The sequence below is a fragment of the Aotus nancymaae genome, unplaced genomic scaffold, assembly GCF_030222135.1.
Source record: "Aotus nancymaae isolate 86718 unplaced genomic scaffold, 86718_ANA_hifiasm-v0.15.2.pri h1tg000033l, whole genome shotgun sequence".
Taxonomy (NCBI): domain Eukaryota; kingdom Metazoa; phylum Chordata; class Mammalia; order Primates; family Aotidae; genus Aotus; species Aotus nancymaae.
In genome coordinates this window covers 2,135,343-2,151,794 of record NW_026988447.1, presented here as the reverse complement: position 1 = coordinate 2,151,794, position 16,452 = coordinate 2,135,343, and the positions used below count along the sequence as shown (strand labels likewise).

Below are 16,452 nucleotides of genomic sequence, written 5' to 3'. Positions count from 1 at the left end.
TTAGAGCAGCAGACTTGATTTCTTTTTAGGATTGTTCTTTTCCACTGGTGTTTTTCTATTTATCTGTCTGACCAGGTCATAAAATATCTCATTAACATTGATCTTTGATTTTGCAGACGTTTCTACAAAGGCGCAGTTACGCCACTGTCTTGCTAAATTCCGGCCCTGTTCTTTGCCAACTACTCACTCATCTTCCAGGTCACATTTATTGCCAACCAAAATCATTGGAACATCATCTGTGCCCTTGACCCATAAAATCTGTTCCCTCAGGTCCTGTAAGTCATTAAATGTGGATTGAGCTATAAAAGAATATACTAGTGTAAAACCTTGACCATTCTTCATATACAAATCACCCATCACCGTAGATTGCTCTGTCCCTGCAGTATCCAGGATTTCGAGCATACACCCTTGGCAATTAGATTCAACTTGCTTTCTGTAGGAAACTTCCATCATTGTGTCATATTTTTCAAAAAAATTTCCCTGAACAAACTGAACTATCAGAGCAGATGTCCCAATACCTCCTGAACTAAGGACCACTAGCTTGTACTCACACAGGATGTGGTCTGTTTAAATACTGATGATCCCTCCTTTTCTTTGAGCTGAGGCTCCCCTTTCAATCCATCTCAGGGCTCTCAGGCCCTGTCTCTTTTTTCTCTTCTCCCTCACAATTGTCCCAAATCTTAATGAACTTTCCTTCCTCTACCAATCATCTCTCCTTTCCTGTTACCACTCTTTTTAATCTCATAAATCTTCCAGATTAATTTAAATAGGGATTGAGGAAAGAGGAAGGCCAGGCATTGTGATTCCATCTGGGTGTGTGTCCTGTGTGTGGATCCCAGGCCTGCTCTCAGATTACCTGAGTCATCTAGGGCTGGTTCCTTGATTCCCTGCTTCACCCTTTCATGGTCACATGAAAACAAGAAAAATCAACCTCAATTTCTCTTTAAGGTTTGTGTAAAGATAAACACCAATAGCCCGCCCCGCGGCCCGAGCCTCAAGCCACCGCGGGGCAGCAGGCTGGACGCCCAGGGCGTCGCGGGCAGGAGGAAGCGCGCCCGGCCGCGGCCCGGGAACTTCCCAGACGCCGAGTCGGGAGCGCCAGCCGCGGGGTCCGCTCGCGCCCCTGTTCCGCAGGTGTGCGAGGCTTGCGCCCAGCCCCGGCCGCCGCGCGTTTCCGCCCCGCCCGGAGGCCCCGGGCCGCTCTCCTCGCCGGGCTCCGGCAAGGCCGCGCCCCCTCCACGCCCCCCGCGCGCCACGGCCGCCGCCAGCGCGTATCGTAAGCCCGTTGCCCGCGCCCAGGGCTGCCGAGGAAGTTGGGGAGAGGCGGGCCGGGGATGCGCCATGGCCTTGGCCCCGCTGGGCTCGTGGCTCGGGGAGGTGCAGTGGCTCGCGCTGGTGTCGCTCTTCGTCGCGGCCCTGGCCACGGTGGGCCTGTACCTGGCGCAGTGGGCTCTGGCCAGGGCGCGACCCCAGCCCCGGCGGCGGGCGCTGGAGCCTGGCGGGGGGCCGCGCCCTGGGTCCGACGCGCTGCTCTCCTGGATCCTGACGCTGTGCAGCTGGAGGAGCCAGTGGTAGGCGGCCTGGGTGACCGCCCTGAACTAGGAGGCCGAGAGGAAAGGGGGCCCGCCTTTCCTGTCCTTCGAGGAGGACCCGCGGCAGCAGCCCCTGGAGCTGGCGGTGGAGGCGGTCTCCAGTGTGCTCAGCTGGAGTTCCACCTGAAAGAGAAGCGAGAGAACATCCAGATTAGCTGGTCCTTCATGAGTGTGCCAGAAATGGCCGTTACTATCCAGCCCAAAGCACTGGGGGAGGACCGGGTGGCCGAGACGCGCACGGTGTCAGACACTCTGAAGGAGCTCTTGAAGCACGTGGTTGGTTCTGCCTCTCCATCAGTGCTTCTGATCACCAAGCCCACGAATGTACAGGAAGCTCAGAACTTAAGAGTGTGCTCCGTCTACTGCTCAGGAATCCTGTCCTCCCAAACCTCCGAGGGCTCCCGAGCTAAAGCTGCTGGTGAGGAGTATCCGCGCCTTCCTGCTGAGCCAGCCCGATGCTTCAGGCCACGTTAACACAGTGTGCGTCGTGCAGCTGAACGATGCTCTTCAGAGGTTCTCCAGCACCCTGACGAAAAATACTACGGACCTCACGTGGGAAGAGGAATTCACCTTCGAGTTGAATGCCAAGTCGAAGGAGTTACACCTGCAGATTTCAGACGCTGGACGATCCTCAGAAGGTCTGCTGGCGACCGCACAGTTCCTTTGGATTTATTTAAGAAGCAGCCTTCTGGACCACAGAGTTTCATGCTGACCAGCGGGTCTGCCTGCGGCTGCTCGGTGCTGGGCTACGCCACGGCAGAGTCTACTTATGCGGAAACTGGTGAATTGAAGTCCTCACCCATCCCTCCCTCTGTATTCTCACATGGTTTTTACATTTTTCACTATCGTGTTAAAAGCTCTAATAATACTAGTGGAGCAGTTGACAGCCAGGTTTTTTTCCTGCCTGTTATACTTGCTAAACAAGAGCACAGCAGGCCTGTCGAATGAAGTCGGGAGCCATACGTGACTGCTCATAGAACATGGTAACCAAACATAGACATGGATTTTGCCAAATGCTGCCAGTAGGCAAAACAAAAAGTCCTTTTAGGGCAGTAGAGGAAATTATTTTGTGTCTCAGGTGTCAGTCTTAGGAATGGAAGTTTAAATGGGCCAAACTTGCAGGAAATTCCTTCTATGAGCACTTCAGAATTTCGCTGTCAACAGTACTCTTGGACACAGTTTGGGGTGCCCTTGTTTGGGTTTGTTTTGGTGGAAAACGTGATGAACCTGGCACACCGTTTTAATATCCCTAGGTATCATTCCAGTCGCTTTCCTCATCAGCTGCCTTTCTACTTCAGTTCATTCACAGTTTTCACTTTGGTCTGCTCCTTCTGAATGTGCCACTTCCAGTAGACGTGCTGGTGAACGAGCAGTCATCATTGGGGTGAAGTGTTTTTGACAGTTTAATGTGATTCAGTTTTCTCCAAAGAGATGTAAAAGGCTGTTATGAACACTTGACTTCACTCCTGGAGATGGAGATGGGCGAGCTTCCTTCCAGAGGAGTTCTTTAATCCTTAAACATTAAATATTTCAGAGGTCACAGAGCCGCTGGTGAGTAGAAACCTATATAAAGACCAAAATTACAGGATTTTTTCCTTGTTTTTTAGGGGGAGAGATTAGAACACTACATTAGGAATTTCACTTTAAGATGCACGTTACATACTTCTTAAGTGTTCCAAGAATTACCGAGTGACTTTAAAATGACTTTTACAACCTGCTTTGTTTTTAAAAATTATATTCCAATTTTAATCATTGTTTTTAAAAAAAGCACTTGGAGTTGCAAAATATATGAATACTACCCAGTTTCTGTCCCCAGAGTCAGGCACCACAGCTAGTCTTTCGGGGCAGATGTTCACTTGAACGTTTTACTTGAGGTTTTACTGCTCTTGGCCATATGGTAAAAAGAGCCTGAGACATAGAAGAATTCCAAGAGGACATTATGTGATTATGTGTCAGAATTTCAGACACGGATGAGAAGTTTTTAATTGTTCTTTTTGTTTGATTTTGGAATTCAGGTGCACTCTACTCAAATGTGAGGATATCAGAAGCTTTTTTTATTTTAAAAAAATTATTTTTGGAGATGGGGTTTCACTCTGTTGCCCAGGCTTGAGTGCAATGGTGGCTCACTGAAACCTCCCAGGTTTAAGCGATTCTCCTGCCTCAGCCTCCCAAGTAGCTGGGATTACAGGCCTGCACCACCACACCTGGCTAATTTATTTGTATTTAGTAGAGATGGAGTTTCACCAAGTTGGTTAGGCTGGTCTTGAACTCCTGACCTCAGGTGATCTACCCACCTTGGCCTCCAAAAGTGCTGGGATTATAGGCATGAGCCACTGTGCCAGGCCCAGAATTTTAGATAAAGGCTTCTTGCTCCTCCTCAAAACAGTTTTTAACCATCCCATTTCCAGATGAATCCCATGAGCACTGCTTACTGTTGAATACCTAGGTCTGGGGCTCTGCTTCCCATAGACACGCTCACGTGGTCTCCATCCAGTGGCCTTTTCTGAAGTCACAGGAAACACCAACGTAGCAGGCAGTTGATGAAGCAATGGCCAAGGAAACACGTAGGCTGGCTTCAGGGTAGTACCGTGAGAAAACGGGCTCTGTTGATACTGTGAATGTTTCTTTTCCAAGCTATTTTATACAGGTTTGTTTTTCCATGGTGTAGGGTATTTATGATAAAGAAATGTTGTGAAGGTTAAAGATCAATTAAGATGAGCCACCAAATACTAAAAATGCTGATGTGTAAATCACCTTTATCGCTTCACCTCTTCTACAAGCTTCTGTGGCTTGAGGGCTTTTGTTTTTGGCGTTTGTCTGGATGAAAGTTTTGTTGAGTGGGGTTTTAAAAGCGATTCCTTGTGAATACTAAGATTAATTGTGTCTGTATCCCTGGAACTGGGAGCTCATGTTGGTTTTAATGAGCTAGCAACCCTTCCCAGTTTGCTTTGTTTAAGGAGATGTCTCTGTTCTTTGTGGAGGAATGATATGGAGCTTTAAGTGTGTGTGTGGTGTGTGTGTCTGCACACACGTGTGTGTTATTGTAGCAATAACAAAATTAGCCATCTCCTTGTTCCAGTTGAAAACTTGCTGTGAGAGTTTTGACAGAGCACTTCATTTTAACCAAGTTTCAAGTCTGAGTTCAAAACCAGCCCTGATCCCTTATGACAGCTACTCTACCAGCTGCCACTCAATGACAAATTGGTGCCATTTAGATTTTTTCCTGGGTTTTACTGGCCACATCTATAGATGAGAGTTGCAAAGTTTCTCTGAGCAGAGAGGGAAAGATCCATTTACATTGGCGGCCACCAAAGGTGGGTGTTTCCTGGGTAATAGACTCACTACTCTTAATCTGGAAACTTCTGAGTACAAATTGGTGGACGGTGGAAATCAGGACATTTATCTCTGTCAGATGGAAACAGACCCCTGGACTGGCATAAACCCTGCTGCCAGGTCCTCTCCCCACTGCCCCAAACTGACCCAGACACGATGACCAAAGCATTCCTGTACAGGGCAAGGCCTCTGTGGAATCCTGCAGGGCAAACTCAGGTTACCTTGGGCCCGTGACCATTTGCATTGGAAACACAGTCCACTGCCCTGTTCCCCCAGCCAGCAGCTGGGCAGTAACACACCACTCATCATTGAGGCTTCTGGTTTGTTGTTTACTCTAACAATGTTATGTCAAAACTGCATTTTAAAAAGAAGAAAATGGCAGGTTTTCCCGGTCCTCGGAAAGGATTGGCCTGACGCTGGAGTGCAGTGATGAACTTTCGTGACAGTGATTGTATTCCTCAGTAGCACTTTAAACGCTGAAGACAGCCCTACACCTCGCCTGTGCACAGGCTGGGTGGGTTCCTTTGGAGAAGATGTGGCTGGAACACAAACAATCTTTGAAATAAATAAATGTGCACATGGGAAAAAAAAGATAAACACCAATAAACACAGATCTTCTGGAAAACTATTTTATTTTCTTTGAGACTGAGTCTCACTCTGTGACCCAGGCTGGAGTACAGTGGAGAGATCATAGTTCACTGTAGTCTCAATCTCCTGACCTCAAGCAATTTTCCTGCCTGGACCTTCCACACTGCTGGGATTGCAGTCTTGAGCCACAGAGCTCAGCCTGGAAAACCTTTTTTAAAATATAGAATTTGGTGTGGCACAGAACTCAAGATATTCCAAGAATGGTTTGTGTTTCTCATACTTCTGTTTACTGTTTAATGGTAGATACGCTGATTATGCAGAACACCTCAGACATAATTAGATGTAATTAGGGCAAAACCAGTGTGAACCCCCTTATGAGAAGTCCAAATCTGTGATTCTCATACAACATACAAAAGAACTTTCTCATGTAAGATGTCAGAGTAAAGAGTGAACCACATGTATACATATAAATATGTGTGTACATATATATATATGCATATATATGTATATATATGGTTCCCACTTCTTGTTCACCAATATGATGACCTCAGAACAATTCAGTCTTATACCCTGTAGGGAGTTTTCTTTCTTTATACAATCAGCATAAGGGAAGTGACACGTCTCAGAGGACAATTGTATCTTGTTCTCTGATTGATTCTCCAGGGTCCGGTTTGGTGGAGGGGACAGGGGTAGGGACTTAAAGATTAGTCATGATGGGGTGAGAGCTGCAGAAGTAACCCATCATCCACTGAGTGGAGCATGAGGGCAAGTGCTGGGTTTTTAAATTTTTTTTGGTGGGGGGCACAGGATGTTGCTCTGTCACCCTGTAGTACAGTGGTGCAATCATGATTCACTGTAATCTGGAAGTCCTGGGCTCAAGAGATCCTCCAGCCTCAACCTTCCAAATATCTAGGACTGCAGACACACATTCCCAGGCCCAGCTAATTTTTAAAAATTATTCTTTTTGTAGAAATGTTGTCTCACTATGTAGGCCAGGCTGGTTTGGAACTCCTGGTCTTATCCTCCTTCTTTGACCTCTCAAAGTGCTGAGATGACAGCCATGGCTCCCAGCCAGTCATTTTTTATTTATAATGAGCCCCTTTGGATCCACTGGACTTATGTTAAGGAGGTGGGTTGAGTTGGGGCCCTGGAGGATAGGGCTGCTCAGCAGAAGACCAAGTGATTAGTACTTTCAGCAGAATGGTGGGGGGAGGGGGCTGGAAAATAAACTATATACAAACTCTTGAAGAATCTCATAGGAGGAGTGGAGATTCATGAACACTCTGAAGTGCCAGGAGGGCGGGCCACCCAGAGAGGGAATGCACCTATATTTATATATTTAAGGTGATACTTACACTGTACTCATACTTTTAAATGGTTCCTTTAGTGATTTATTTTAAGATATAGATACAGTGATAAGATGTATGATTACTGCATTAAAATGATTTGGGGAAAGTAGAAAGAGCATGATCTTGATAAAATAAAACTGACCATAATAATTATTGAAACTGTGTAATGAATCTATGGGGGTTGCAGGAAACAGAGATCATACAGCATCCTATGTATTATTGTGTCAATCCTGCATGGGAAAAATTGAACACTGATCAAATTTAGTCCAGATATAAACACTGATGATGCCGCACACCCCCCACACACTAGAGTGATAGAAACAGGTGTGTTTCTCACATGCTGGAGTGTTACAGGAGAGCACAGAGGCCTGTCTGTGGTCTGGAAATGGACTATGAGAGCAGAGAAAGAAGACAGGCTAGGTGTTTTCTTGAGGTTAAGGTGTGATCAGGGTGAAGGATCACTTGCTCAGGATGAAACTTCTGTGGTTTGAATCTCTTTCCTGCACTGAAGGAGGGAGTACCTGGGCTTTCTTAGCAGATTGCCCAGATGTGCAGCCAAAGAAAAGAATGAAGGTGTGAGAATTAAAAGTCATCAAGAGTGAAAAACTATACAAATAGATTTCAGCTACTTTTTTTAGGATCCTCCCACCCCAATGTTTAACTGTTGATTAGATGCACCATGTTTTATTTTCTTAAATTTGAACTTGTTTGAGTAAGCCTTTATGGTGCTCAATGAAGCTGACAGCTTAATCTAGTAAGGGAAGTATAGTTCCATTGAATGCTTTCCCTAGGAACCCAGCATTGCATATTCTGGGAAGTGAAATGAGTCCTTGGTCCCTCTCAATAATGGCTGGAACTACAAAGGAGTTCCAAATCCTGCTGTGGCTTTGTATTGTGGCTTTACTGTATATAGAGAAATGTATGACCTTGAGTTAGATTTTGGATATTTGTGAGGCAAGAATTACGTACTCTGAAGCAGGTAACTCTGAGCATGGCCCCATAGTTAGTAAAACTGTGCATATTGGTCAGACTGTTGGTCAGGGGCTCCAGTTCTGAGAAGTTTCATCCATTGACTGACCCTGGAGTCCTGTTGCTTATTAAGAATGTCCTGATTAATCAATAAAAAGTAGTAAATCCCTACTGAGCTCATCATACATGACAATAGTTTTGTCATCCTTACAGTGTATAATGCTCCTCTGCTGTTTCTCATTGGATCCTGGGGTGAGGGGTAGGAAGGAGGTTCTCTCGGTAGCTTATGGGCCTATGAGGGCAGTGATCTCCCAAACCCATGGCATAAAGCAGAGACTAAGAACAAGGTAGGCAGGCTGACCCTTCCTGCAGAACAAATACGCAGAGGGACTGCGTCTGACTCTATGATGTAACAAGGATTCCTCCTCTACCTGTGCTGAGCTAGTGGGGTGCTGCTTCTAGAATCCAAGGCATGCTGAGCAACTGAGTACAGACAGCTACAAGCTCAGTGCCTGTGAGAGCCTAATGTACTGCAATTTAGAGTCTGTAAGCCTTTTGTGGGGTGGCACCACTGAAGATGGGTGGATTTGGAACTAACAGCATAAATGACCTTAAGCAAAATCTATACATGATGAATATGTTTCCTCCAAAATCCAAAAAGGGTTAAAGGTTTTGGCTTGTTTTCATATTGCAGGTATTGAGAGGTTTAATAACTGTTTCTCCACAGTGTCAGACATGGAGTTGCTTTTGTTTACAAAATAATTTTCAGGCATTTAATCAAATAAAGGGCTTGCACTGTATGGGGGTAATGACCCATTCCCTTTGTATAAACTACTTTGTGTTTTCATGGCCTGCCTGAATGAGTGTTTCAAATGGATTACCATGGAGGAGAATGTCATCAGTGTAAATCATACCTGCAGTTCTGGAAGAAGTTGAATGAAGTTGAGATCTTCCCTGCAAAGTTTGTGTGCAAAGGCAAGACTGCTGAGGTGCCCATCATTGGTGGGTTGATGTGCATAAAATTCCTTTGAGGTAAAGGGAAAAGATGGCCAGCAAGCTGTTGAAATAAGCTGGAAAAAATGTAGCCAAATCTGTAGTAGCCTGATATTTACCATTTGCTGATTGGATGGAGTAGCCATGTCAGTAACAATGCGAGAGATCACCCCATTAAAGCTGTCATCAATTCACTCTGTGATGTCATACTTCTTTCAAAGTGGAAGAGCACAGAATATTGGGGTTGAACCCAGAAACAGTGGGATAATCACTCCTAGGTCTTGCATCATGGGTTTCAATATTTGAGTATTCTATTTTAACTAATATTTAGTCATATTATCTTTTTTCACTGGGGTCAGGAACATCCATTGAATCCCATTTTGTAAAGCTATTGAAAAATGCAAAAGACTTAATTTAATTGCATATTACTGATTGTATCTCTATATTCTCTCCTTATATATCATTCCAGTGTGTGCTCTCATCTTGGAAACTTTAAGGAAACCAGTGACTCTCATGATTAAGACAAAGGACACCTCTTTTGCCTCCATTTTATGTTTAGTAATGTCATTAAGGTAATAGAGGATTCGTCATTTATTTTTCTTTTTATTTATTTTTGTAATGGAGTTTCTCTCTTGTTGCCCAGGCTGGAGTGCAATGGCGTGTTCTCAGCTCACAGTAACTCTGCCTCCTGGGTTCAAGGGATTATCTTGCTTCAACCTCCCAAGTACATGGGTCTACAGGCATGTGCCACCAGGCCCAGCTAATTTTGTATTTTTAGTAGACATGGGGTTTCCCCATGTTGGTCATGTTGGTCTCAAACTCCTGACCTCAGGTGATCTGTCTGTCTCAGCCTCCCAAAATGATGAGATGGAGAAACCCCATCTCTACTAAACATACAAAATTAGCCGGGCATGAGCTACTGTACCTGGCCAGATTCGTCATTTAAAATCAGATGGATCTTTGGTTAACTCATTAAAGGCAAAAGATTAAATATATGAAAGTTTTCCAATTGATGCATTTTAACAGATGCTCATTTTCAATCATCACCCAAGTTACAGAGAAAGAAAAGTCAACCATTACCTTTTAATCTTTTGTGTAGATTCTTTTGGTAAATTTTGTATTTTCAACTGGAAGTTACAAATTAGGAACTTCTCTTACAGGTTTTATTGTTTGTTTTTTGTCCTCTCTTTGTACCTCAAATTTGGTTGCATTTTTCTTTCTTTTTATTCTTTGTTTATCTGACTTTCCTGTCCACTATTTTTTTTCTTTTTGTTTTTTGTTTTCAGACATTCAGTTCACTTTACAGGTTATTTCTTCTAAGGTGACTGTGCTTTGTCAAGACATAGTAGTCATTTAATGTAATTATTGTCTGTGACAATACTAGTTGTAGCAGGTTGTGAAAAAGGTTCAGTAGAGAAATAAGGCATGCATTTCTGTAAAGGTGTCAGTGAAACTATACCCACAGGATGTGTTTTTTAAATTATAAAAGACATAGCGATATGTCTGGACTGAAATGCATGACTCAGGGAGACATTAAAAGGGACCTGAGTGCATATTCTTGTTCTTAAATACCAAAATATTTCTAAATTACTAAGGTCATATAAATCTCTGAAAGAGCCTCAGCTGAACTCAGTAAAAGCAGCACAAAGCAGCAGAGCTGAAAGTGCAGGCTTGTCATGGGGCGCAGAGCCAGTGAGCAATGCAAAGCAGGAACAGCAATTCCCTGACAGTGGCAGCCAACAGCTGGATAACCCTGCTCACAATGGCCTCTCTAGGGGTCAGTTTGCATAGATTATGTGGACTTTCCCTGACAATTTGTTTTAGTGTTCAGACTGCTAATGCCACACACTCCAAGATTGTGAGAAATGGACTCTTCTCCCTGTAAGGAGGTTTATGGGGAGAGCAGCGTATCTACAGAGTTGATCCAAAAATGACTTGAGAGAGCAGGGAAAGGAGACCAGTTTGGGGCTGCGATGGTGGTCATGGGTGGGGCTGCTGAAAGGGTTCTGCAATACCTGGGGCTGAACCTCTCACCTGCAGCAACAGAGGATGCACCAGGCTTTCTCATCAGCTTCTCCAAGTGAGCAGAAGGGAAGAGAGAAGAGTGAGTCCCCACAAAATATCAACAGTCAAACATAAATGTGGAATCAGAGGCTTTATTACAAATGCCCTCCAAGAGCACAAGAAGAAAAGATAGCCACATGCAAAGGGCTCTCTAAGGAGCCCATCATTGGTCTATGACAATACTGATTGTGACAGCTTGGGAAGAAGAGTCAACAGAGAAATAAGGCATAAGCTTTTCTGTAAACTTATCAGTGAAAGTGTGCACATGTGATCTGGTTTTTAAATTATAAAATGAAACATCTCCCAACTCATAGTCCAGAAAAATGCCCATTTGCTGGACTTCTGTATTCCTTGTACTGCATGAACTACAGAATGGCTGAATTTCCCAGCACCCCATCTGTGGGGTTGGCAATCTCAGACCATCTCTGGGAAATGTTTCCTTACAAACACCAAGGGACCATGCACCTGTGCCTCTCACTTCTACGTGCCAAAAGTGTCTCCCAGCATCAAAGCCCTCACAGCTCCGGACAGATGGGTAAAAATGAAATGACTGAGGATTGTCAATAAAGCCTGGATTCATCCTACTAAATATCACACTTTTTCTGTCTCTTGAGATAATAAGACTAGGGTGGGCTGTTTCCGGGTCTAGTGTCAAATCTTCCTGAAATGTGCTCATCATTCTTTGCAGGCCAAAATAATGTGGAGGGAGCCCCAAACTCTTCTTCTTGAATTCATGTGAGAAGACTGCAGGGGCTTTCAGGTTTTCATATGTGTTGTAGATGTTCTCAATCCCTGTCAGCACATCCAGGTCTCCCTGAAAACACTTCTCGGTTACTTCATTTAACAGATTTTGTAGTACAAATGAATGGGCTGAAATTTGTCTTTGGTTTTCAGCGAGTTTTTCTATAGCATGGTGCTCTTCAACAAGTAAAGAGGCACAAATTGCAGCTTGTTCCTTTACCAAGGAAATCTTAATTTCTTCAAATTCAGACTGTAATTCTTTCTTCCATGTTTCCATCTTTATTTTCACATTAAAAGATTTCAAAATTGTCGCTTCACGTCGCATCTTGGCATCTTCAATTTTCTCCTTTAGTGGCTGAATGTAGCTTTTGAGCTTTCTCCTTTTCCTGGCTGCTGCTTGCTCAATGGGCAGCAGGGGGTGATGCTGGTGGTCAGAGGAGACCCTGCACTCAGGACACAACAGCTCCAGGTCCTTCTCACAGAACAGGGCCAGACGCTGACAGTGCTTCCCACACAGCGGCTCCTCCTCCTGCCTTTTCCTCTTCCTCCTCGTGGCCAGAAGCTGCTGAACCATATCGGTCATGTGGCGAAATTGGGTGTTGCTCCTGAGGTTCTCTTCAGGGCAGTGGTGGAGGCAGACGGGACAGGGGAAGATGTCCTGTAGGTCTTCCCAGCACTGGTGGATGCAGGAGCGACAGAAGTTGTGCCCACAATGAGTGGTGACTGGGTCCTTCAGGTAATCCAGGCAGATGGGGCAGCTGGCCTGTGCTTGGAGCTCAGCCAGGGATGCTGCGAGGGCCATGGTGCAGGGAGGGATCTGTGTGGGGAGACTCCCTTCAGAAGGTGTGATCCTCCAGGAAGGAGGGAAGGTGAGAAGCTGGCGCCTCCTCTGTGTTCTCTCCTGCAAGCACTTCACAGGCCTGAGTCTGTTTCTTTCCCTTTGGCTCTAGAAGCAGCTCCAGCGGGGAGGGCCCAGGGCACCGGCTGATCCCTTGGTACCAGATCCTCCTTTACTCAAATTCAAGCTGGGCTCTTTCGTGGTCTTTCTCAGAAAAAGCCACAGTTACAAGAGGCAATGGAAAATAACGACCACGTAAAATACCCCACAGGGTGAGACTTTGAACAGAACACGAAGGCAGTTGTCCTCAACTACGAAAGGAGAAAAAAGAATAAGACCTATTAAAGCAATAAAGAACATGTATATCAATGAAAATATCTACCTAATAATTTTCCTTACTTCTTCATAAACCCTTCTAAAAACAAAGTGCATTGGGATAGAGGAAATCTCATAAGTATTCACAAGCTGTGATTTCTGATAATGATATTATGAGCTGAATATTTGAAAGATACTCTATATTTCAGACATTCATAGTGCAGCATTTACCCACAAGATTATACGTGATCCTGGGTTTGCCACACAGTATTACAAAGTACAGGAATTGGGATATGAATTGTAAGTGGATACACGGTGTTTGTTGTAGTAATTTTGCTACTACATTATATACTTTAGATGCTCTCCAGTAGAAAACATTATTGAAAAGGCTGACAGCCCTGACAACACGGTGACACTGCATTCTATCAAAAAAATACAAAGATGAGCCAGGCTTAGTGGCGCACACCTGTAGTTCAAGCTACTAGGAAGGTCAGGTATGAGGATCAATTGAGCCTGTGAGGTGAGGCTGCAGTGAGCGGTCATTGTGTCACTGGAATCTAGTCTAGGGACAGAGCATGATCCTGTCTCAAATAAAATAAAATCAAAGCTGAGCCTTATTGTCTCTGTGTCACTGTCTCCAAGCCAGACCAGCTCCTCTCTTCCTCTCTTTTATGAGCCTCACCTTTCACTTCTGCTACATCCCGGAGTTCTAAAATCTCTTGTTGCTGGGCACAGTGGCTCACACCTGTAATCCCCCTTTTGCAGACTGAGGTGGGTGGATCACCTGAGGTCAGAAGTTTGAGACCAGCCTGGTTAACATACAGATGAGGTTTCATCCCATCTATACTAAAAATACAAAAAATAGCTGGATGTGTTGGTGGATGCCAGTAATCCCAGCACTTGGGAGTCTGAGGCAGGAGGATCACTTGAACCCAGGAAGCGGAGGTTGCAGTGAGCTCAACAGCACCATTCCACTCCAGCCTGGGCAACAAGAGTGAAACTCTGTCTCAAAAGCAAAAATAAAAATACATAAATATCCCCGTGTCTTCCTCTCTTCTTCACACTTGACGCAAATCTCTCCACATTCTCTTTTTACTCCAACTTCATCTGGCTTCCAGGTCTGACTCCTCTATGGCCACTCAAATCTCCCAAGTTCAGATGAACTAAATTAGTGGCAAGAACAAGGCCAGGCATTACGGATTTGTGTTCTCATATTTTGGGGTCGGTGAGCTGAAGCACAACTGGCCCTCCCCCCTCACTGCCAACTACTGCATTCTCCTCTCACCTCACCTACATTATCTGCTCCACTGGGCAGGTGTCTGCAAAGTGAATTTCCTAAGCACTTCCTCAATGCAGTGTCCTTTTACACGCTGGTTAGGGGAGTTTTTTCATTTCCATCCTCACATGGACTGAGCAGAAGCCCTCGCAGAATTGTTCCATGCACAGGCTGAGCGTCCGAGATCTCCCCTAACCCCTAACCCTGCCTAAGGCGCCTCCTCCTTCCCTGAGTTCCCACTCACTTGCGCTTGTGGTCTGAAGGGCGCTCTCCTGATGCAAATCTCCACAAGTGGAGATTTAGAGTGCATTCTCATCCACAGGCTCTGTGAATATTCTGGAGCTGCCCTTAAATTTTCAGATGTGGGGGTGGTTCCCTCAGCACCACTGCCTACTAAGAATGGCTGCTTATGTCTTTCTTTTTCTAGCTCAGAACAGGCAACACAGCACAACCTCTCTGTTCACCTGAGAGTTCTGAATCTGGTGCCTTCAGAGTTTATAAGCCTGTGGAAAGCTTCCTTTCTGTTTCCTTACTGGACAGACTCCAGATGTAATTAGCATCTGGCCAATGACAGGCTCTGATGAACGTTTCCCACCTTCTTCTCTGATTGCATTTTCTGTCTAGGATGGGGGCTGGGTGGGGAGAATATGAAGACATTAAAAGTGGAAAAAAAAAAGTGGAAAAAAAAAAGTGGAAAATTGGATTTCGCTGTCTCAACAGTCCATTGAAACACCTCTAAACTAATCAAGGATTTTGTTCTGAGTTAATTGAAGATTGGGAATATTTTCATCCTGTTTTTCTCAGGAAGGTACATTTAGAATTTTTTGGCTAGTGTTGGCCTGCTTCTTCTCAGGCAGTTTTAATTCTTTTTGACCCTTCATGGAAGTGTTTCCAGAGTCAGCCCTTGACTGTTTTCTGGATTCTCAAACTCATTGCAGAGTTTTTAGCCTCCACAAACCAGTGATCTCTGTGTCAATGTCTCCAGCCAGACCAGCTTCTCTCTTACCACCCTCTTTTTTTTTTTTTTTTTTTTTTTTTGAGACAGAGTCTTGCTCTGTTGCCCAGGCTGGAGTGCAGTGGCACAATCTTGGCTCACTGTAACTTCCACCTCCCAGGTTAAAGCGATTCTCCTGCCTCAGCCTCCCAAGTAGCTGGGACTATCAGCACATACCACCACGCCAGGCTATTTTTTTTTTTTTTTTTTTTTTTTTGTATTTCTAGTAGAGATGGGGTTTCACTATGTTGGCAAGGGCTTTTGACCAGCCTGACCTTGTGATCAGCCTGCTTCACTTACCCTCTCTTTGAGCCTCATCTCTCACTTCAGCTACATCGCAAAGCTCTAAAATCCCCTCTGCCTTCCTCTCCCTTCTTCACAGCTCACACAAATCTCTCTACATTCTTTTTCTACTCCAACTCCATCTGGCTTCCATGCCTGACTCCTCTAGGGTCACACAAATCTCCCAAGTTCAGACAAACCAAATTAATGTTGCAAGAGCAAGGCCAGGCATTATGGTTTCAAGCGCTCCTATTTTGGGGTCACTGACCACAAGCACAGTTGCCCCTTCTCCCTTGCTCCCATCTGCTCCATCCTCCTCTGACCTTGCCTGCATTATCCACTCCACTGGCCAGGTGTTTGCAAAGGGAATTTCCTAAGCGATTCCTCAAAGTAGCCTCCTACTTCACACTGGTTAGGGGAGTTTTTTAATTTTCGTCCTCATGGACTGTGAGCAGAAGCCCTCACGGGGCCGCTCCATTTGCAGCCTGAGCCTCCGAGGTCTCCCCCAACCCCTAAATCCACCCAAGGAGCCTGCTCCTTCCCTCAGTCCCTGCTCACCTGCACTTGTGGTCCAAGGGGCGCTCTCCTGACGCCTAATCTCCACTTGGGTCCAGGCTCTGTGAGTATTCCGGAGCTGCCCTTACATTTCTAGATGCGAGGTGTGGTTCCCTCAGCAGCACTGCCGACTAAGAATGGCTGCTTCTGCCTTAGCAGGTCAGTCGCGTCCTTCTTGGTCCAGGTGAGAACAGGCAACACAGCACAGCCTCTCTGTTCACCTGAGAGTTCTGAATCTGACACCTTCAGGACTTATAAGCCTGTGGAGAGTTTCCTTTCTGTTTCCCTATTGGACAGACTGCAGATGCAATTAGCGTCTGGCCAATGACAGGCTCCGATGAACATTTTCCACCTTCTTCTCTGATTGCATTTTAAGCCTGGGAGGTGGGGTGGGTGGGGCGAGCAGGAGATTAAAGGTGGATGATTGGATTTCTCTCACTAGTCCACTCAAACTCCTCTAACTTAATCAGTGATTTGTTCCTGGGTTAATTGAAGTTTGAGAATATTTTCATCGTGTTTTTCTCAGGCAGGCGGATGTAGGACTTTTTGGCTAGTGTTGGCCT

General features: G+C 45.2%; 2 pseudogenes; one reads left to right on the top strand and one right to left on the bottom strand.

Annotated features, from left to right (window-relative positions):
• Positions 1 to 1,343, bottom strand: LOC135277822 (ras-related protein Rap-1A-like; annotated as a pseudogene).
• Positions 1,342 to 2,540, top strand: LOC135277821 (C2 domain-containing protein 2-like; annotated as a pseudogene).
• Positions 2,541 to 16,452: the final 13,912 nt, after the last annotated feature.